The 23519-nt window shown below is 49.3% G+C and overlaps 1 protein-coding gene across 1 annotated transcript in view; it reads left to right on the forward strand.

Annotated features, from left to right (window-relative positions):
- Positions 1–1433: 1433 nt before the first annotated feature.
- Positions 1434–23519, forward strand: part of SIPA1L3 (signal induced proliferation associated 1 like 3) — a 141709-nt gene continuing 119623 nt past the window's right edge. Inside the window, exon 1 of the mRNA XM_049786559.1 lies at positions 1434–1581. The gene's annotated coding sequence lies outside the window, so the exon portion shown is untranslated. The remainder of the gene's footprint in view (positions 1582–23519) is intronic.

A 23519-nucleotide genomic window follows, 5' to 3' on the forward strand; every position in this document is an offset into this window, starting at 1 on the left:
AGGAAAGGAATTTCAGCAACACTTGGAGACCAGTATCCTGTGGGTGTGGCTAACATTGGTATGTGAGCCACAACAAAAGTGCACACAATTAAAGAAAAGTGCCTGACTTCCCGGCTTTATAATTTTTAAACGTTCTGACCCATTCCACCTGGGTCAGCTTTTCAGCTGCAACCATGGATCGATCCCCAATGTCTATGTGTGTGTGTGAGTGTATGTGTTGGCTCCACCTGTCTGTCTGATGTCTGTCGGTTATATGCATAATGTCTGTCTGTCTATATTGTATAGAATCCTTCTCCCTGTTATATTTATATATAATCCTTCCTCCCCCTCTTACTCTCACTTACTACTTTAAAGAAAAGTGCCAAGTTCCTAAATCCAATTGGGGTTCGCAGACTGGCAAAACAGATGTTGGTGCTTGGGATCCTAGTCTGTGGACCTGGGACTAGTGGGAGACATGGGCTGAACTGGTTTCAGTCCACTTCTGCAGCTGTGCGGTGCCATTTCCCTTGGATGTTGCTGAGCTGTTGGACCCCTTTTTGCCCCTCTCCTCAGGACTTTCAGGCCTCAAGGTGGCAGTAGCCCTGATAGTTGTGGTTCCTTCCCTTAGAGTCTCTCAGGCAGGTAATGAGATACACCAAGGTTTTGCTTTTGGCAACTTCTCTTGTGTCTACAGTAGGGAGTAGAAGGCCATGGTGTGGCTTTGAGCAACTCATTATAAACCAGGCTATCCTCTATAACCAGCCTTGTGTGATCACCAGCTGCTTCCCAAATACTTTGCAGCTTGATGGTGTTGGCCCTGTGCTCTGCACTGTGACCTGTCATTTGGGGCACACCATGTCTGCAGGGGACAGACACACTGTGAATCTTGGTGTGGTGTGGCCCATTGATGCCTTCACTGCACAATGAGGAGGAGAGAAACACCACAGTCATGCAGGGGTTAGGCATTACTGGGTGCCTGTTGCTTTCTCCCTGTTTTCTCCATGTTAATATTTGGTGTTGATGTTGATCATGGTCATGGAAGGGCTGCCCCAGCCTGGAGGTCTTGTTTGGGCACCTATGGCTGCTGCCTACGAGGCAGGGGCAGGAGGCAGAAAGGTATCTTTTTTCATAGACCTTTTCCTTTCCATAAGGGACATCAACATCCTCTCCTCAGCTTGTCTTTTTCTTTCATGGGCTGGAAGGAGCCCTTGGCTACAAGGGAGATGGGGAAAATGTCAGTTGGCCCAGCAGGAAGCAGTGTCAGAGATGGGGAATGGAGAGAAGCTCCCAAATGAGTGACTGTTATAAGCAGATGTCTCCAGGACCCTCAAATAGGGGAAAGAGTCAAGAGACGAGAAATGGCATGCTGGGGTGGTCTCATGGGGCATTTGGTAGTAAAACAGGGGTTTGAACATCATCTTTCCTCTTGCAGGACCTGCAGTCCTAATCCCTGCACCGTGCTGCCCAGCAGAGCCCCCCAAGTCTTCCCAAGGAGATAATGAGCAGTTGATGTTCCTAAGTGCGACGAGAACACAAGGAGAGATTGTGATCACACACAAGTGAGTGTCGAATATCAGCAGTGACCAGGTTGTCCTCCGACAGGTGAGCATCTCTTCCTCTGGTACACGGGGAAGAGGCATGGAAAGAGGGTAGGCCCCAGGCAGAGGGTTTGGGAGACCAAAGCAGGGGGACAGCGAGCTCTGGGTGGGTTCATTGAGGCTTTTTCAGCAATGAGATTGACCTGTCTCATGTCACTGGTAAGTCGGATGGCCATCTGGCCCAAGAAGAGGCCTCAGACTTGCATTGGGGCACATTCCCTCTGCTTGTCTTCGCTGTATAAGCAGGCCAGGCCCAGGTACAAATCTTCCTGATTTCTCAAAAAGAGGATTTCTGCCCACCACATCTTCTCCTCCAAGGGAGGATTCTAATGGGGTGTGTCAGTGTGTTCCTGGGCTATAATCAGAAACCCACATCCTGTGTAGCTTAATAGCAACAAAGTTTCTTTCTCCATAATCCTGGAAGCGGAAAGTTCACAATCAAGTCCCTGGCAAATTCACTTTCCAAGGAAAGGGAACTCCTTTGTAAGGGCACGGATTCTATTCAGGACCTGGGCATTCTTCTGCCCTGATCACTACCATCCTGTTGGAAATTGGGTTCCACCATATTTACTTTGGGGGACACAAACACTGACTGTAGGAGGTGGTCAGTGGCTGAAGATGGTGTCGGAGGGTGACATGAAGGTTGGGCACAGTGAGGCTCAGCCTTGAGAGGCTTGTGGTACAACCTTACGGAAGGGAACATTTGGAAGGGGTGGGCAGAGAATCTGGGCACACAGCACAGAGCCTCTTGTACATACATTCAACTGGTCTGCCACCTCCTTTTGTTTGAATAGCGGGATCAGCACGGTTCTTACTGCACACACAGTGTGAGGCAGTGGCCATAGGAGACTCATTCACCAGTCTCAGGTTGGACACCTAGAGCCTTGGCCTTCCACAGAGACAGCCCAGACTCTTGCCTTATGTCTGGCCTGCAAGAGCTTAGAGACTAGCCATAGCACTTAAGGACAAAGTACCCTGGAAAAATTGTTACACCCCTCTTGTTGCACTTCATTACCAGGAAGAAAAATGCTTAGCACATGGAGAGATCAATATGTAAATGTAGTTTGGGAATTTTTTTGGGGGGATAGGGTGCACATACATGGAAAAACTGAATCAGGAGAGATGCACAGGTTATTAAATTTCTGAATTTGTAATTCCGGTAGGCCCTCCAAATAAGGGAATGTTTTACCAGGAGAGAATATGACTTATTTTCCTGCTCCCTAATCAGTCCTGAAGTCTTCCCCTCTAGGAAAAAATTCACTTGTCTTGATGAGAAATGAAACCAGCCTAATAGTAGTGAAGAAAGTGAAGGAGAAATGACAGAATGTTTGGGTGTAACTTTAAAATACTTCAGCAAGAAGGAAAGGGAGCCAGGAGAACAGATGTGGAATAGATGAAGTTAATAGGGTAGAATCTTTTTTTTTGGGGGGGGGGGGCCCACACCCATTTGACGCTCAGGGGTTACTCCTGGCTTGGGGGGACCATATGGGACGCGGGGGGATCGAACCGCTGCCGTCCTACTCTAGCGCTTGCAAGGCAGACACCTTACCTCTAGCACCACCTTCCTGGCCCCAGGGTAGAATCTTGATCAGTGTTGAACCTGGATCTGAGTCCATGAAATTCATTGTATTTCATTAAAAAGGCAAAATAAATAATCCCCCCTTTTGCTTTCTCGCTCTCTTGCTCTTTCTCTTCTCCCAATAGTGAAGGTTCCTGAGCTCCTAGACACAAACCCCAGTGGCAGGTTGATAGCAGCACCACAGCCCAGGTTCCCCACCTGTTCTCCCTAGGGACCCTGGTGGAAGGAAGGATAGAATCTTTCAAGCCCCAATGCAACCATTTCTCATCTCCTTCCCCAACTGGAGTTTTTTTCCTTCCCTTCCTGCCTTGGAGAAGAGCAGACTTCCTCATGGCTAATTCCTGGGGAAAAACTTCTCGGTGGTGGGTCTGTTGTGCCGGGAGGAGGTGGGAACTGCATCTCCTGGGAGCCAAGCTGGGTGGTGATGGCAGGAACATAACTGAGTGGTGATTCACAGTGACTATGTGGACTCCAGCCCTGCTGCTCCTCGGGCAAAAAAACTGTCCTTGCCCTTCCCTGTCAACCCACTGGTCCCCACAGTTTTTTCCAAATGCCCCTGTATGCAGGGGTTGTATGTTTGCCAGTGCTTACTCTTGTGCTCTCTGCACCCCACCTGGCTCCCCATCTGGCACTAGATGCAGTAGTCAGCAAAGGGTGACCCACCTGGGAACTCACTGCTGGCCCTTCCAGGAAGGTCATCATTGGAGAATGTTCCTTCGGCAGCCCACAGAGCCCCATGTGTGCATGCGGGCGGCCATAGCTTCCTGCCGTCTCACTTTTGCTGGATTCCAGCAATTTCTCATTTCCTTTAGGAAACAAAATGAGTCGAGAGTGAAGTGTGAATAATGATGACAGACTTGGCAATAGCACTTTGGAACTTTGTCCTAAGGCTTGGAGTTGGTATCCCTACTGCCAGGACCTTGGTGGGGAAAAAAGGATACCCCAAGCAGATGTCCCAGGCTGCCATGCCACTATCACAGCTTAGTACCTGGGTGGTCCTGGGGAAGTCACTTAGCCTCCCTGCTTCAGTTTTCTCATCTATAAAACAAGAGCTTCTGCTTCAGACTTGCAAGGTGAATGAACTGCTCTTCAGTAAAATGCTAAAAACAGCCTCTTTGATGTAGTTGCTCAGTTATGCTGGTCTGGTTCCTCTCGAAAGGTGCAGTGAAAAAGCAGAGAAACCTGTATATATGGGTACTTACATGTTGGCGAAGTTAGGGGTTCAGAACAGTTTACTTAATTATTTTAAAGACTGATTGTTGGGCCCGGAGAGATAGCATAGCGGCGTTTGCCTTGCAAGCAGCTGATCCAGGACCTAATGTGGTTGGTTCGAATCCCGGTGTCCCATATGGTCCCCCGTGCCTGCCAGGAGCTATTTCTGAGCAGACAGCCAGGAGTAACCCCTGAGCACCACCAGGTGTGGCCCAAAAACCAAAAAAAAAAAAATGACTGATTGTTGGCCTGATCTAAGCCAGGACCATTGAGCAAGACAGACACAGCCTGCCTCACTCCAGACAGAGGGAAGAGACACATGGGACCGTGTTCAACGTGTTCGGAAGAATGAATTACTCAAAGCCATGGTTCTGAGCAATAGATCAGGGCTTCCTGGAGGCTCCCCCAGGAAGTGAAGTTTCGGTAACATCCTCCTGGTGCTGCTGGAAAAAATGAGTGTGGGGTGCGTCTCCAGATAAGCCCCGCTTCTGAATGCTTCCAGCTGTGAGCAGGGAGCTCCAGATGGGCGTTGCTATGGAAGCATCTTCCAGTTCTCACTTCCTGGCCGAGTTTATTTCCCAGTTTCCCGTGCCCTTGCCAGTCCCAGCTGTAAATACAGACCTGGTGGGGTCTCTTCTTCCTGCGGACTCCCCTCTGAGGCAGTGTGGAGAGCGGATGTGGCTGGCAGCCAGCCTGGGAGCCTCCTCTTGCCCAAGTGAGTTGTGGCCCTTTTAGGCTGGGGCTGCTCTCCCAGCCCAGCTTTCTTTTTGTCCTGTCTTGGGACTGGGCCAGCAGGGCCCCAGCCTGTGTTTGTGAAACTTGAGACCCCAGCTGCTATTAGATGGAGAAGTGAGCTCAGGAGGGTTTCCTCCACCACCAGCTCCCCCAGAAGTTGAGTATCTTTCATTCGGGTCATACTGTGACGGAAACCTGGCTGCCTGTTCTCAGGGCCTGCTGGTGAGGAGAAGACACGCCGACCTGAACAAAGCCCAGTGGACATAGGGGAGAGAGACTGCCTAGCCACACTCTGTGCTTTAGAATAATCTTGGCTGATGTGTGGTGAACGCACAGGGTTAGATATTTATGTCCTTTTTCATCCTCCTAACAACCTGTGAAGTTACCAGGAGGCCACTGATGGTGGACATGTTGCTTGTGCAGGCACAGTGCTGCGCTATGCCATGGGCTCCCTTGGTCTGTTGGCTTTCTGGTGTGGGTAAAAGAGAATCCCTGAGAGCCAAGGCAAGGCCTCAGGAAACAGCAGGTGCCGGCAGTGCCGGGTTGTGAGGAGTGCATCTAGCCATAGAGAGAGCCTGGGAGTAAGGGGCCTTCTGGGCGATCCAGGGCGCACACCAGTGACTGCACGTTTTTCCTCTCCTTTATCTCCTCTGATATGTGTGTATGTGTGTGGGTGTATTGGCTGTACATGACCCCTGTCCTGAGGGGGTAGCTCTGTGTTGCAGGGGTACCTAACCCCTGATCAGAGTTCCAAGCTTGTTGGACTTACTCTCTGGTAAGGTATGTGACCATAGGAGGGGACAGTGGTCGCTCCCACACAAACCAATCGGAAGGCACCTACACCCTGTGCATTAGAACAAAGGCCAGCACCAGGATCTTCTCTGCCTTACTGTCTTTATTCCTCCTCTTGCCCCACGCTCCCTCTTCCCCTCTTCATGTCTGACTGGCAGAGTTGACTGTGCACAGACCAAGCTGTTCCTCTTGCCTGCCAGGCTCCCTCAGAGAGAGGCCCTGTCCTCTGAGGTCAAGGCACGGGTGGCCCAAGACGCCTTCCTTTGCACTCAGAACCAGAAAAGGCAGTGCAAGAAAGGCCTGTTGGAGGCAGGGACAGGTCACTGTTCCTTCTCTCCTCCAGTACCACCATATCCCCTTTTTCAGGACCTCTAAGCTAGGAGTCATTTAAGCAGGACTCTGAAGGCATGGACCGGGCTGCCTTTGTCATGGTGCTAGAATTCAAGCCTGTGCCGCCGGGGGCTCGGGGGGGGGGGGGTGTCCCCTCTGAGAGGGCCGAGACACCAGACCAGACTGCAGGGCCTCATCCTTCAGGTCTTTTGTAGGTCTCTGCTTAGCACCTACCCCTGGAATGAATGCTGCTCCTGTCCCTTTCCTTGCTTCCAGCTCCTCTGACAGCATTTCCAGAGCACCTCACTCTTTCCTAAACTGTTCAGCTCATGCTTTGTGGGTAGGTGGTGATGTCCACTCCCCTGTGGTGACCCCCTGGGCCCCAGAGTTGTCTTCTTCTGCCAAGGAAGGGAAGACAGTGCTAATCTTGTAAGAAAAGCCAGAGCTGCCTTTGGAACAGCTGCTTATATGAGGGGCGCAGTCCTGAGCTCTCTATCTTATAGACCCTGTGAACAGCCCACTGCTAGTGAGAGTGACGGAACCCTGAGAGTTCTCCTCGGCCAGGGCGAGGACTATTCCAGCATCCATCCAAGGGACACAGTGTAGAGAGCTTGCGCAGAGCACTCAGTAAGAAAGTGGCCACGCTGGAGTCGCAACCCAGACCCTGTAATTATTGCCCTGTCTCCCCACAAGGATGGCAACACACTCTGGAGAGCTCTAGTCATTTAGTCATTCACCAAGGCCACACAGAGCCACCATTTTTCTATCAGCCATTTCTGGTGGCGCTCTGTGTGTGTGTGTGTGTGTGTGTGTGTGTGTGTGTGTGTGTGTGTGTGTGTGTGTGTGTGTGTGTAAAAATCATTTCTTCTGTGTCTCCTCTTCTTGACACCAGATGTATAGGTGTTCCACATCAAGCAATTAGCTTACCAATTGGAGATAACATCAGAGCCTGCACCCTCCCCCCACCTGTGCTTCAGACACCCCACTGATTCAGAACTTCCCACAACCCCCTCAAAACCAGCTCAGGAAAACATGTACGCACTAGATTATCTGTGTATTATAAAGGACTATCACTCGGGAACAGCCAGATGGAAAAGCAAGATATGGGAAGGACCCCAGAACTTCCTGCCCTCCCTTGCTGGCCTCTCCCCTGGCTTCAAAGCCAGATCTCTAGCCCCCGCCCCTTGGGGCTCCATGGAGGCTTCATTACATGGGGCCTGGCTGATCACAAAGCTTTCAGCCATTGATCAGGCTCAGCCCTGCCCTCTCCCTTCCCCGCCCGACTGTGGGGTGAGCAAGCGAAGGATGTGGCTAAAAGTCCCAGCCCGATAATCATGGTTGGTTTCCCTGGCAACCTGCTCCCCCTTAGGTAAATCTTGGGGCTTTCCAAAGTCCCCTCATTAATATACACTCAGGTGTGGTTGAAAGGGCTTTGCCATGAATAACAGGACACTCCTTTCACCTCTGTGTACTTCTGTAGCTATTTCTGGAATTGAGGATAAAAGGCCAAATGATGCAAAACAATAGTTGCTTCCATTGCTCCTAGGAAGTTCCCAGAGTTTGGGAGCAAGGTGCTGGGAAGACTGAGCATGTAGTTTTTATTAGGTGGCCCGGTGTCACCATCTGGGTTTTTGTTCTTTACATAGCAGATATCTAGTGTGAGTGTTCCCCGTTTCTGGGTGGGGAACATATTCACGGGGGCCAGTTGTTCCGAAGTCTCCTTTCTGCTCCTCCCAGCACCAGGTGACACTTTGGGTGTGTGTGTCAGTGACTGGGAGCATGTCTGCTTTCCTTTTGCTTCTCAGAATGTTTAACTTCTTATTCGTTCCCTATACAGCATGATCCCAATACTCATACTCTCCTTTCCACTATTTGTGGCTCTCTGCTGCTGCCCTCTGCCTGTCCCCTCAGTCCATTGGCTTTCTGTTGCTGTCTCCATGCCTGTCTCTGGATGGGAGTGTTCAAGCCTGCCTCTCAGAACCATTGTCCCCTGACCTTATTTGCTTTCTGCAAATGGCCACGTTGGTGGGAATTGTTGCCCTCATACTTGAGAAGGGGGTCGGAATGTTGAGAGCCTGGGAGGGGTGATCCCCCAGCTCTGCAGATTGACCTCTACAAAGATCTTTACTGCTAACTGATGCTGTCTCTGGTAAAGGGAGTGTAGTAAAGAGACCAGGGTTTCTACTGAGTGATGTGGGGTACCTATTCAGGGTGAACTTTTACAGGTGCCTGGTTTGTAGTGACTCCCCAGCATCATGTGGCCTGGCCTCTGACCTTTGGGGATCCTGGACAGTGCAGTGCTAATGATGGGCCTTGGAGCTGATGGGCGGTGTGCAAGCTAGCAGCCCCAAAGACACAGGGTGCAGGACAGTGCCCTTGCTAGAAGCAACTACCCAGTCTGCCTTCTCTAGCTCCTCCTGCAGAGGTCGGTGGGAATGGCCAGTCCTCATGAAGTGAGCTCAACCCTCCCTCTCTGTTCTCACAGCACCCCATATCCTGGGCTCCTCTGCAGGGACTCGGAGTGCAGGAGGACACCTGTGAGTGAGCCAGCTGCCCTTCCGCAGATATCTGTACCCTCATTCCTTCCACTTATGGGTACAGCATCTGGCTTACTGACAGCTGCTGAGGGCAGAAGGGAGCACTTAGAGGCCCCTAAACTTGTCGTTACCTAGTGTGGTAGGGCCAGGGGACATGTAGAGCTGGGAAGATGCGGAGGAGAAGAGCTTGTCAGGCTGTTTGCTGTGTCCTGTGTCCCTTTTCTTCATCATGTCTCAGTCAGTAAGTGTTCCTGGGTTCTCTTCTTTGGGCCATGCTCAGTGCTGAATGTGGAGCACTGAGTTCCAGACCCACCACACTGATCTCAGCCTATTGTATGTGTTTTGTTATGTAGTGTGGGGAGGCAGGCACACAGGTAGTTAGGTTGTGGAGTAAGAAGAATGGGGTGTATGTGTTCCTCTTCTTACTGACTTCACTCAGCAGAATAATACTCTCTGGTTCCATCCACCTAGTGGTAAGTCACATGACCTCATTCTTTTAGCCAAATATTATTCCACTGGGTGTATGTAGCATTAATAGCACTGCAAATCATGGTGCACCAGTAACAACTTAGAAAAGGGGGGAAAAGAGCAAGATGCTAAGAAGTATGTAATTGCAAATAGGAGAGATAGATCTGAGCTGGATGTAGGGGGAGGGTACAGGGAGTAGAAGTTTGCTAGTTTTGGGGGATGCAGCACATTGCAGAAGCCCTGAGATGGTGAAATCAGTGGGTTTGGCCTGTTTGCCTCTGTGGACTGACTGGCAGCTTGGAGGGCTGTTGGAAGTCCCAAGTTCTCATTTCATCAGCAATGACTTTTTGAGGACCAGCACAAAGGTCTGCAGACTGGTGCACACTTGGGATCAGTCAGTTGGGAAGAACCAAAAGGCCAAAAAGCAATGGATAGATCACTTACCTTGCACTTACCTGAGCCCTACCAGGAATGATCCCTGAGCTCAGAGCCAGGAATTATCCCTGAACATAGCCGGGTATTGCATTCTCTCCCCAATTGAAAGACCAGAGCCAGCTCATTCAGAACCTCTGAGTGAGAGGGATGGCAAGACAGAAGTGAAAGGTGGACAGACCCAAATCAAGCTGGCTCCTGGAGGCTTCAGACAGAATTGAGTCTTGTTTCTAGAACCAGGGGAGAGGGACAAGACAGTGGAAGTTCTCTGAGCAGTGCAGGGACTAACATGTTTGTCATGGGCAGCAGCTATGGAAGTGTCTTGGTCAGTCACATGAAGGTACTCAATGTTGTGTAGGAGACATACTGTATTTATTTGAGTATAACATGCACCCATGTATAACGCGCACCCCTAATTTTCGTTTAAAATCGGTATAAAATTTTGTTTCATACCATTCATTGTAATTGACAAAAAAAAGTTGTTGAACACGTGCAGCCATTATAAAACTCATTTAATGACAACGTAACTGGTATAAATACAATACTGAAATAAAATGACCAGTAACAATATTTATTTAAAATGCTTCAGTCAGATTCATCAGCAGATAAACTAAAGAGTTGTTCCCATTCTTCCCGAGTTAATTGTTCATCAGTGTCCCAGTTGGCAGGAACATCTGTTTCTCCAGTTTCTTAGCTTTCTTCTGAGTCCGAATTCCACAGCAGGTCGTCTTCTGTGCCGTCCATTTGATTGCTGATGCCTGTCTTCAAAAAACTCTTGATGATCATTTCTTTTGGTATGTCTTCCCATGATTTTTTAACCCAGGATGTTACAAGAGCTAGGCTAGGTTTCTTGAGGTTTTTTTTTTTCCTTCGCAGCCCGGAAAAGGCGCAGTGCGAACTCACAATTCCCCTGCGCCCTCATTGAACCGGCCGCCACTGCCACCCCACCTCAGCCCTCGTTTATTATGCGTACCCAAACTTCGATTTCTTTTTTAGGTAGAAAATTGTATGTGTTATACTCGAATAAATATGGTATTAGTCAAAATCTTGTTAAGATCAATTTTCCACCTCTCCAGGGGGCCTGGGCAAGGTGAGTGTATGTAGATGGCTGGTTATGGGCACTTTTTTTCTGGAGAGACCACCGGCCACCACCTGTGATGTTTCTTTGCCCCAGCAATTCTATTTCAACATAGTTTTGTGTGTCCATATGTATATTCATCCAAGATGGGGCTCAGGGTCACACCCATCTAAAACATGAACCCCACCACTGAGCCACGCCCAGCCACTATTTAGGAATTTTTGCCTCTGAATGTTCCAAGTGGGAGGTATGGTGTGGCCAAGAGCCCCTTATGGCATTATTATTTGATTTGTTTTCGTTTGTTTGTTTTTTTCTGGGTCACACCCGGCAGCGCTCAAGGTTACTCCTGGCTCTACGTTCAGAAATTGATCCTGGCAGGGTTGGAGGACCATATGGGATGCCGGGATTCAAACCACCATCCTTTCTCATACAAAGTAAATGCCCTACCTCCAAGCTATCTCTCCGGCCCTGGCATTATTGTTTGAGTCAAGGCCATGAAGCTTATTTCTGGCCATGCTTTCCACTTGGAGGGCCCCCATGTCTGTGTGTGGTACGAAAAGAAGAGAAGAGAAGAGAAGAGAAGAGAAGAGAAGAGAAGAGAAGAGAAGAGAAGAGAAGAGAAGAGAAGAGAAGAGAAGAGAAGAAAAGGGAAGGCCTCTGTTTGCATGTATGATTCTCCAAGCAGGAAGTATGTTGGAACCAGCAGAGTGGGGGTCTGTACTGAATATTCTAGGACTCCCCCAAGACTTGGTCTGAGAAGGCTGCATGTGTGTGCATATTCACATGTGTCATATGCTCAAATGCATCCAGGTCATACGTATGTTTTTTGTTTGTTTATTTACATGTGTGTTGTTGGGTTTTTTTTTTTTGAGCCACACCCAGTGACGCTCAGGAGTTACACCCTGCTATACACTCAGAAATTGTTCTTGGCTTGAGGGGCCATATGAGATTCTGGGGATCGAACTGAGGTCCATCCTGGATCAGCTGCATGCAAAGCAAATGCCTTACCACTGCGCTATCACTCCGGCCCCACGTATGTGTTTTCTTCTGTATTTGAGTAATTGCAAAACTGCTTCAGAGAGACCTTCTCAGGTACCCCAGTGACATGGCCCTCCCATTGTTTTTCTTTCCTTGTGGCACTTAGCATCAATTGCTGACTTATTTAGGCACCCATCAGAGACAGAGGAATGATAGATGAGTGCCAGCTCTATGCTGAGTGACAGTGTGAGGGGTCCTGATGAGGAGCTTTTTTGCCCCCTGAGAACTCCAGACGCCAGGCTGCTTCTCTGAGGGAGCAAAGTAAAGTGGGTATATACTTAGGACTGTGGTTTCTTCTGTTAAAATTCCCCTTCATTGGACTAGAGAGATAGTACACAGGTAAAGTTTGTGTATTGCATGCTACCGACCCAGGTTCTGTTTCAGGAATCTCATACTGTGCCCTGAGCCCTAGCAGGAGTGATCCCTGAATACAAACTCAGGAATAAGCCCTGAACACTGCCAGGTGTGGCCAAAAAAAAAAAAAAAAGAAGAAGAAGGAAGGGAGAGTGGGTAGGTGGAAAAAAAAAAAAAAAAAGAATTCCCCTTTCTCGGGGCCCGGAGAGATAGCACAGCTATCTTGCAAGCAACCAATCCAGGACCTAAGGTGGTTGGTTCGAATCCTGGTGTCCCATATGGTCCCCCGTGCCTGCCAGGAGCTATTTCTGAGCAGACAGCCAGGAGTAACCCCTGAGCACTGGCGGGTGTGGCCCAGAAACCAAAAAAAAAAGTTCCCCTTTCTTGTCTATGGCCATACCACCCTGAACGCGCCCATTCTTGTCTGATCTCGGAAGCTAAGCAGGGTTGGGCCTGGTTAGTACTTACTTGGATGGGAGAATTCCCCTTTCTCGGGGCTGAAGAGATAGCATGGAGGTAGGACATTTGCCTTGCATGCAGAAGGACAGTGATTTGAATCCTGCATCCCATATGGTCCCCTGAGCCTGCCAGGAGTGATTTCTGAGCATAGAGCCAGGAATAACCCCTGAGCACTACTGGGTGTGACCCAAAAACAAACAAACAAAAAAAAAGAATTCCCCTTTCCCACATCTTCTGTTTTTGGCGCCCATGGGAGATTTGGACATAGGCAGCCTCTCTTGCCCAGGCTTCTGCTGGGGCACCCTGTGAAATGTGCCTGCTTGAGGCCCCTCCTCTTGCCCTGGTTGACCTCTGTTCCCAGTTACTCCTTGGAGAGTGGTAGGAGGTCAGAGACATCTCATGGAGAGGGACTTCAAGTGAATAGAGTTGGGGTCCCCATGGGGAGATCCAGACTGGCAGAGAAGGGTCTATTATTAGTTACTTCTTTGGAGACTCAATTCTCCTAACAGCTTTGCTAATGTCTTCGAGGACTCCCTCTGTGCCAGCCACTTGCCAGGCACTTGATCCCTGTTACCGCATCTCACCCAACAGTTCTGTAGAGGGTGGATATTAAACACCCCCCCATCCCCATATCCCCTCGGCCCCACTGAAGTGAGGACTCAACAAGGTCTATTTGGGAATCGTGCGGTCACGACTACAACTCCAAGGCTCTCCCACCTGATTTAGAGGCTGCCCAGCCCCCACTCATTGGTTCTGGTTCCCTGCAGTATGATCTGGATTGTCTGTCACATGGCAAATCTCTGGCCCCAAGAAGAGAAGGAACATTTGAAAGAACGAAGGAGTCCTTAAGTATAGAGGGGCGGCCAATGCAGGGATGGAGCCATTCATGGGTGGTTCTGCTCTGGAAGCCTCTGTGAGCTCTTTCTGTTGTGCTGGGTAGTAGCTCTCAATCCCAAGGTCTGTGTAGCCCTAGATCTCCAGGGTGATATCTGTCATGCAGGACAGCCCAGGGCCTGTAACCCGTGCCCCTAACATGGGCTTAGCATGGGAAGCTGGAAAAGCCATTTCTTGCCTCTATAGTAGAGAACACAAAGGGCTTGCACACTGGAGATTCTGGTCTCTGAGAGAAGGCTTTTATTAAACTTCTCCCCCCCCCCCCTTTGCTTTTTGGGCCACACCCTGTGATGCTCAGGGGTTACTCCTGGCTCTGCGTTCAGAAATTGCACCTGGCTTGAGGGATCATATGGGACGCCAGGAGATCGAACCAAGGTCCATCCTAGATTTGGCTGCCTGCAAGGCAAACGCCCTACCACTGTGCTATCCCTCTGTCTCCTATTAAACTCCTTCTCTAGAAAAAAGGTCAGAGGCACATAAGTAAAAATGCACCACTAGGTGGGCACACTCGAGACACCAGCAGGTTCCCCATCCCTCTCTCTCGCTGTCTTTCCTTCCAGACAGAACCACTGTCTATCTCTGACTTTGATTCGACATAAATATGTCCATACTTTTCGTGTGTGTTCTTCTGGGCCTGACCTCTCTGTCCAGCCTCAGTCTGGGAGAGGCCTACGTCATTACCTATATAGATTTCAGGCTAACAGTCCAGACCTGCTGGCAGCATGAGAGGAGGCAAAAGGTGCCAAGCTCCTGGGCAGAGTGAGTGTGGAAGGGAAAGAAAACCAGATAGTGGGAGCTTTGGGGTGGAAGAACCTTAGATCCAGGAGGTGTGTGGGGTAGGGTTGGAGGGGCCTCACTCAGAGGGATCAGAAATGGATTAAAGGCTTCCATGGGCAAAGCCTGTGCCACCACCCCCAACTCCAGCCATCTCCCCAGGCCCCAGGCGGGGAGCAGTTTCAGGCAGGAAAAATCATGTGATCCCTTTGGCTTTGATCCTTCTGGCTGTGGAAATGGAACTTCGGAAGATGTGATTTGGGGAGTCCAGGGAGTATCTGGGGTTGCTGTCTGGTAAAATAGGACAGTGCTGACTTGGCCACAGAAGGATCAGAGAGGGGCCGGAGAGATAGCACAGTGGTAAGGCATTTGCCTTGCATGCAGCTGATTCAAACAAATGGTGGTTCGAATCCCGGCATCCCATATGGTCCCCCTTGCCTGCCAGGAGTGACTTGTGAATGCAGAGCCAGGAGTAACCCCTGAATGCTGCCTGGTGTGACCCAAAAACCAAAACCAACCAACCAACCAAACAAACAAACAAACAAACAAAAAAGGGATCAGAGAACACTAGATGCAGGATAGAACATGGACATGATGACTTACTTGTGGACTTGGCCATTGAGGGTGATGAGGGTTGTGTGTCCACCCCTCGGCCTGCAGGCCCCTTCCTGCTGGTGGATACTCAGCTCGATCTTCTCTCCCCCACCCCCATCAAAGATCTCTGCCCATTGTACTCAGTTGTATGTTCTTGCTGAGCAAAGTCTCCAAGTACCAAAGGAAAGGAACTCCTGTATAAAGAGGCAATTCAGCAGAGGCTGTGTGTCCACTGCCTGGCTCAGACTTGAATTTGGGCACATGGCCTGCGTCCTCCCCCTTGAAACGAGCTGACCTCCCACCTCAGTTAGACTCAAGCTCTGTTCACTTCCCAGCAGCAGGTGTTGTAGGTGGACACTGCTCCTGTGCTGGCCAGCTGAAGTTTTTCTGTCCTGAGTCAGGGCTGGTGCTGCCTGTCTGGGTGGGGGCTGGGGGTGGGGGGGTGAAAGAGAAGGCCTCTTGTTTATGGATGCTTGGGTCTGCCGAATGCTTTGTCTGGTTTCTTCCTGCTTCCCCCTCTTGGCCTTGTTCTAGACTGCATAGGCTCTTCAGGCAATAGTTAATGCTTGCTCTTTTGTGGGGGCTTTGGGCATTTGGGGGCCTCCAGGCTAATTAGTTGTTGAGGGCAGCTCAGCCAGCAACTGGACTAGCTGTGAGGGGAGGTGAGAGGAGAGAGCCCTGCCATGATTTTCTTCCCTCTCATTGCTTGAGAGGCCCATCTTTACCCTAGTCTCTCCCTTCCTCACTCTCCTCTCCTGCCTGCCGAGCAGCTATAGAACAGAAGGAACCTTGCCTCACGAAAAGGTAAGATTTGACAGACACATCCTAGCTGTGCCAGGTCAAAAAGCGAGAAGAGGACAGCCTTGAAGGAGAAAAATGTAGGGCATGAATGAACCCAACTGGGCACTCTCCAGAGTTGCTGGAGGACATGTGAATCATTTCAACCTTTTTTAGAAGTCAGCCTATAAAAGAAATCATCTTTATTTTTGAATGAACAGAATATGCAAGGGATAAAACATTCAAAAGAGCACACACACACACACACACACACCCAAAAATATGTGCTGTGAAAGTAAACCTCCTTCCTCCATCCATTACCACTTCTGTGAGGGCAGCCATTGCTGGTGTGGTTTTCCAGAGATACTGAGTTCAAAATCAGTTATGTACTTGAACTTTCCCATTTCATGGGAAATGTTGCATGCTGTCTGGGTATGGTTAGCCTTAAATGGTATAGGTGGTGTTTACTGCACTGACCGTCATTCACAAATGTTCTTAGAGGAAGCACTGCCTGTGCTGGGAATTCACCCTCCAGAAAATGCACCTCAGAGCAAAGGGATGGATACAGCAGTATTGGTAGTGAGCAAACAAAAGCTAAACCTGAAACCCTGGAAACAAAACAAAACATCCATATTCCATGAAGTATGGTCCACCCATGCAGTAGAATATCATGAAGAGTGACTAAGAAAAGTACAGCTAGTGAGCTGGAGGGATGGAGCGCGGACAAGGCCTTTTGTAGCCCTGGCACCACATATGGTCCAGACCCCCACAGGGATCACTCTTGAGCACAAAGATAAGAATAGCCCCTATGGGCTGGAGCAGTGGCTCAAGCAGTAAGGCATCTGCCTTGCCCACGCTAGCCTAGGACTGACCGTTGTTCAATCCCCTAGTGTCCCATATGGTTACCCAAGCCAGGAGCAATTTCTGAGCACATAGCCAGGTGTGGCCCAACCCCCCCAAAAGGAATAGCCCCTGGAAAACTGCTGAGTTTTGCCCAGAACCCCCATGCTCCCCAGTAAAGTACTGCTAATTGACTTGGAGACACTTCAGTGATATGTTTAAGGGAAAGCAAGATTCAGAAAAATAAAACCAGTTGTGTTTTTGTACATTGTATTGACCAGAGTCTGTGCGTCTGTTGTCCAAAGCAGCGGGTACCCTTCACTTCCCATCATCTGATCCACCCTTACTGTGGACCAGGCTTCCTGTGTTGGTTTGAAGTAGTGATCCAGAGGGAGAATTCCCCCTCAGGTCTAGCTCCTGGCATGGGTGTTAGTTGGTTCTCCTGGTGCCCTCTGTTGGACTATTATGGAACCAGATGCTGTGCAGAGAAGTCATTTTCTGAGGTTTGGGGTTTTTTGGGGGGCCACACCCAGCAGTGCTCAGAGGTGGGTTACTCCTGGCTCTGCACTCAGAGATCATTCCTGACTATGCTTAGGGGACTGTTTGGAATTCTGGGCATCAAAGCTTGTGCAAAGCAAGTGCCCTTCTCTCTGGCCTGAGAAGTCACTTTTTTTTTATTTGTTTTGTTTTGGGGCCACACCTGGCTGCGCTCAAGGTTTACTCCTGGCTCTGCACTCAGAAATCACTACTGGCAGTGCTTTCGGATCATATGGGATATGCTGGGGATCAAACCCGGGTCAGCTGCATGCAAAGCAGATGCCCTATCCACTGTGCTGTCATTCCAGACTCCCACCTGAGAAGTCACTTCTAACCCAGACCTGGATATTTGCAGAAATGCTGCTGTCCAGGAGTCAGCTGTGCTTCAGATGAAGCTACATGGGACAGCCGCCATCTCATGTCCCTAGATGCTATGCCTCACCCCTTTCCTGCTTCTGGTGCCAGCTTCTGGGTTTCCCCTTACTGTGGTCTCTCCTCATGATTTGCCCCTGGCTGTGTCTCCTGCTGGATTCTCTGGCCATAGCTGTTCTTGACAGTTAGGTTGTTCACCACCGCTGCCCCAGCCTAACCACTTCTCCTTCCTCTGTCTCTCTACCCCCGCAAAGAAAATGATACTCCTGGCTAGAGCAGCACCCCTCCCTCCACTTCCTTTCATACAGGTTGTTCTTATGTGAGATCCACATCTTACTGGCTTCTCTGTGCCTCTGACATCTCTAGAAAAACAAAGGCCTGCCTAGGACCAATTCAGTAGCTTTATGTTGGTGAAGGTGGGGGGAAGCTGGGGAAAGAGAGTTGTATATGTACACACATACATACATGTAATTGTATGGTTTGAGCACATAGGCTTTTGTCACTTAGCAGAGAGGCTTAGGCTAGGAAGAGGGGAAACAGGAAAGGACAGTATTGGGGTGGCATTGATTATGTTTACATATAAATGTGCATATATGTGTGTACTAGATAAAGAATTCACACACTTGTTAAAATAACAAAAGTGTGCCCTACCCCCAAGTTACACTCCAATCACAGTGATTTTGCTCATTTATCAATTTTTTTGAACAGGTGTTTGGTGAGCACTGGGGCTGTGCACAATTTGAATCCGGCAGAAAAGCACTTGGGAAATATACAGGACCCCACAGAAAGATCTTTCTTTCTTTTTCTTTTTTTTTTGGTTTTTGGGTCACACCCAGCAGCACTCAGGGGTTCCTCCTGGCTCTATGCTCAGAAATCACTCCTGGCAGGCTCGGGGGACCATATGGGATGCCCAGATTCGAACCACCGTCCTTCTGCATGCAAGACAAACACTCTACCTCCATGCTATCTCTCCAGCCCCCTTTCTTGATTCTTTCTTTCTGCCACCCACGGGGTCAGTCCATCAGCAGGACAGGTTCTTGGTTTGGAACGGATTTTCCTGTGGTCCTGCTGCTCTCACCGTGGTCCCAACCATGAACAGTTCTTCCTGAGTTTCACAGCCCCCAACCTCCTCTCTCTGCAACCAGTGTAGGGATCTTTGGAGAAGTGAAGCTGAGAACACTTTATTTTCCTGCTTTCCCCCAAACTTAGAATGGAAAGCAATGCATAGCTTTCATGCCTGCTGGAATTTTGTTTGGTAGCTACACCTGGTTGTGTTCAGGGCTTTTTTATTCCTGTCTTCATGCTCAGAGATTACTACTTGAGCAGGGCTCAAGGCTTAGAGACCAATTGTTGTGGCCCCACTGGACTTTTCTTTGAGCAGACTCATCCATCTGACTTCCATCTACTGGAATGTGCCCCCCCCTTTTTTTCTTTTTAAGCTTTTATTAGAGACTTTATGACTAACTCAATCATTCAGTCTGGATGGCCCTTTGTGCTTCTTTTAGTGAAAATACCATGCAAATGTCATGAAATCCCTCCTTTGAAAGTGCTCAGCCCGCTGAGTTTTGTTGCAGTTATAAAGTTGTGCCACCATCACTTGGATCTAATCTCAGAATATCTTCATTGGCTGCAGAAGAGTTCCTCTAGTAGTTAATGCCCACTCGCCCTGGCTTTCCCCCCATCCTAGCCCCTAGCAATAGAACAGAACTCTGTCTGTGTGGACTGACCTGTTGCAGCCGCTTTATTTAAGTGAATCTTAAGAGTCTGTGCTTGTATTCACATCACTGTCTCACTTGCCCATGTTGTATGTGAGCATCTGTGCTCAGTTAGGACCTTCTGGATCTGGAAGGTGCTAATTCCTATTCCTCACAGTTACAGTTCTTCTTTTTCCTTACTCTTTCCTTCCAGGCTAAAACTCTCCTGGGTTTCTTACAATGATCTCTCACTCTTGTGTCTTATTTATTTTCCGTTGTGTTGTGAACACATGGTAACTCCTAGAAGAGCAAAGGCTTTTAGCTGCTTTGGGGGGGGGTGTCATTGTTTATTTGGGTTTGTTGTTGTTGTTTGGCGAGGAAGTGTGCCACACTCGGTGTTGCTCAGAGCTTACTTTTGGTTCTGTACTCAGGGATCACTGCTAGAGACAGGATTGAACCTGGGTTGGCCCCATGTAAGACAAATGCCCCTCCCCACTTGGGCTACCCATTCCAGCCCCTATGTTTTTGGTCATATCATGTAACCCCCCCCACACACACACACACACCTGGCCGAGCATTGGAGTGGAGATGCTTAGAGATGTCAGTCAATGTCCATTCCTGTCACATTTCTCATTGCCCTGCCTCCGAAAGCAAAGTGGCTAGAATCTCTTTCTGGGGGACTTTTTTTTTTTTTTTTGGTTTTTAGGTCACATTTGGCAGTGCTCAGGGGTTACTCCTGGCTCTATGCTCAGAAATTGGTCATGGCAGGCTCTGGGGACCATATGGAATGCCGGGATTCGAACCAGTGACCTGCATGAAAGGCAGATGCCTTACCTCCATGTTATCTCTCCAGCTCCTCTGGGAGACATTCTACAGCATTTTTTTCACCTGGCATGAGGGCAGAGTGAGGTTCCTAGAGTGCAAAGATCCCAGATAGTGGCCAGTTGCTCAAGGATTGTCCCTGGTACAGGACATTGTATTCCTGTGTCTTAGAAAAGGCTTTTTCTCTGTCACTGGCAGAGACTAACCATGGGATAAGTGCAGCTGAAGCTGGTTTCTTTCAAAAGTGAAATGGCTGGAGATGGGCAGTCTAGGCCATCATCAGAATTCGAGATCCCTCATCTCTCAGCTTTACCATCCCCAGTATGAGGTGTTTGTCCATGCTGTGGCTTCTAGGTGCAGTCAGGCTGCTAGGATGGAGCCATGAGTTGTTTAGCCCTGTCTTTCTGGTGTAGAATGTTCCTCTGAGTTCTACAGTAACCTCCACTCCCCTCTTGTTGGCCACCCCTAACTGCAAAGGATGTGTGAATGAGCTTTAGTCCCAGATGAGCACCCTGAGTAGAAGAGAGGGGAGAACGCCTGGGTCTATTTTCTGTTCTAGTGTTTTCTAGATGAGGAAACTGAGCTACAGGGGTTAGGTAATATAGACATGCTTGCTAATAGTTGTTTTTGTTTTTGGTCTCTGGTTTTATTTTTTTATTTTTTTTTGGGGGGGGGGGTTCCACACCCGGCATCGCTCAGAGGTTACTACTGGCTCTACGCTTAGAAATTGCTCTTGGCAGGCTCAGGGGACCATATAGGATGCCAGGGTTTGAACCACCAACCTTCTGCATGCAAGGTAAAGTCTTACCTCCATGCTATCTCTCCGGCTCCTAATTTTTGTTTTTTGTTGTTAAATTCTTCTCTTTCAGTATACTGTGAACAAGAGGATTAGGAAGTTTTAGCCTGACCTATTTGGTAGAATTGAGTGCAGGCCTCTCTGTCATCTGTCTGTCTGGGATCCGAGAGGTCTTTGTGGAAATGCACCCAGCAGTTGAAAGCACAGTGACAAGCTGTTTTAATAGGCATACAGGAAGGAGCTTAACTTTTGGCTCATCCAGCAAATGGCTGGTGACAGGAGGGTAGCAGATTCGTCAGGCCAGCAGGATGAGCCAGGCTGGGCCTGCCAGTGAGCATCTCTCTAACGGTTCTTCTGCATTTCGAGGGAGACAGAAGTGTTTATAGTTGTATCCGTGTCTGAGAATTAGTCCAGGCATTAGATCATCTATCCAGAGGCCCCTGGCCAGGCAAGCATGGTGGGGATCTTCAATTCCCAAAGTTCATTTGTGGTTTGACTCTTTTGGTAACAAAGTCCATGGAACTGTACCCGAACCTTCTGAGGGTGTCATAACACATGTTTTCAGCAGCCTGGTAGGCCTAGGGATTCAAGTTGGGGAGGGTTTGGGCTGTCAGGAAAAGGAATTTTATCTTTCCATGTAGGCTGTGGTGTTGTTCAAGATCTAGAGGAAGGTAGTGACTGTCAGCATCACTTCTGCTTGACTTTTGTCCCCCACAGGGCCACTGTTGGTTGTTGCAAGCACCTACTCCACAATTTCAGGTCCCCCAGATAATTCAGCCCTTCTGCTCTGTGGAGTGGTTCTGGGAGCCAGAGGGATCCTCTCCAATGCCACAGATGGAAAGCAGCAGAATATTCAAGGGACAAAATACTGTATGGGTCCAGAGTGCCTTTTGATAGGGAGCACTCACGTTTTCCACTGTCCTTGATCACAGAACCTTTGCCTATTCCACCATGAGAATTGGTGTCTGGTGTTGCTCCTTCTGGGTGAAGTCTTTGACCGTTGGGATTGCCATCTGGGAGTGAAGAGAGGCGGTTGCAGGTTAGGCTCCTCCTCACCTCATATTTGGGATGTGGTTGTGATGGTGGTCTGAAGCCTTCCTCCCTGTACCAGTTTCCAGGTTTATTAAGAACAGAGTTGCAGGGCTGGAGTGATAGCACAGCGGTAGGTCATTTGTCTTGCTTGAGGCCAACCCAGGTTCAAACCCCAGCATCCCATATAAACCCCCAAGCTTTCTAGGAGTGATATCTGAACACAGAGCCAGGAGTAACCCAAGTGCCACTGGGCATGGCCCAAAATCAAAACAAACAAACAAAAGAGCAGGGGTTGTTTGGGAGCCAGAGTGGTAGTACAGCCTGGTCAAACTTGGGATCTATCCCTAGCAATTTTATGGTCTCCTGAGTATAGAACCAAGGGTAACCACTGAGCACCACTGGGTATTGCCCAAAAACTTAAACAGGGGCTCTAGGACAGCCTCCTTAGGGGGCCAGTAAAAGGGTTGCATGAGTTGAATGCTAAGGAACCGACAGTTGTTGGCATGTAGTAAAATCAAAGCCAACCTATTGTGGGAGTCACAATGGGAATTTGCAAGGCCAAATGCTGTGAGGACTCACAGGGAACCCCAGACACACATTAGCGGAGGAGATGAAGGCCTTTCCCCAGGTTACCAGCTCTGTCTGTACAGGAAGCTGCTGGCTGCTCTCTCCCACTCTCCATTCACAGGGCACTCCTGCCCATTGTGCCTCTAAGTTCCCCTTTTCCACATCTTGGGCGCATTTGCTAGTGTCACACTGACATCGGAGCTAGCGCAGTGCATGAGACAGTCACGCATTGCTGCTTTTCTGGAACACACACTTTGCTGAGATTCATCCTGAATGGAGCTTTAGGGGGGAGTAACAAGGGGCGGGAGGACAGGGACAGGAGAACGGAGTGGGAGGCCTATGAAGGCCGGGCCCCACCTTAGTCATCCTTGCAGGCTGAATCAATCAATGAAAGATCAGTGCTGACTCGTCAGTGTGTGGTATTAATAGAATATAGGTCATAAGAGAAAACGTGATTAATTGCAAGATGATCTCAGTAGCTGCCCTGCGGTGGAGTAGTGGAGGACCCAGATTTTCCCTGAGCAGAGCTTGCTTTGGTTCTCCTGTGGTGCCAGGTCCCCACTGAATCAGCCACTGTTTCTGAGGCAGGATGGGCATGATGGCCTTGTTTTGTGAATGAGGACAGGCTGAACCCCTTCATTAGCAGGTGGCTGCAATAAAGGTGAGGGAGGAGATTAGCTGGGCCTAAAAAGGACTCTGGCCAGATTGGCTCGCAGCCTCAGAGAGAAAGTGCCTCTATTGGCCACTTGCACTGTTGGAGAAGAAAGGCCTGGCCACTCCCACTGCGATTGGTCAAGAAGGGTGCCTGTAGCCATCCCCTCAGTGCTGGCAGAGTGCTCTTACCTTGGTGCCCTGCTCCAAGACAGAGTCTAAAAGCCCACAGTGTTGCCAACACCTTTCAAGCACCTCAGAATCACCACCCATCCTTTGGAGTGGCAGGACTTGGGGGAGCTACGGAAAGGGGTGATCCTTGCCATATGAGTTAAGATAGTAATATGAGAAATGTCCAGAAGAGTGTTTCTCAAAGTGGGTGATACCCCCTGAGGGTAGAATGAGAATTATCCAGGGACTGTAGCTTCTGGTGTGTTGTGGTAGAGGTAGGTGGCATGTTTTGTGGCTTCCAGAAGGCAGATTTCCAGGGGTCACTGGATAAATCTCCCGCTCCCCCCCAAAAGGAAGCAGTATGCCAAAGAAGTCTAGGTTAGAAATGCCTGAGGCCAGAGCAGTGG

Source organism: Suncus etruscus, chromosome 14 (assembly GCF_024139225.1).
Source record: "Suncus etruscus isolate mSunEtr1 chromosome 14, mSunEtr1.pri.cur, whole genome shotgun sequence".
In the NCBI taxonomy this organism is placed as follows: Eukaryota; Metazoa; Chordata; class Mammalia; order Eulipotyphla; family Soricidae; genus Suncus; species Suncus etruscus.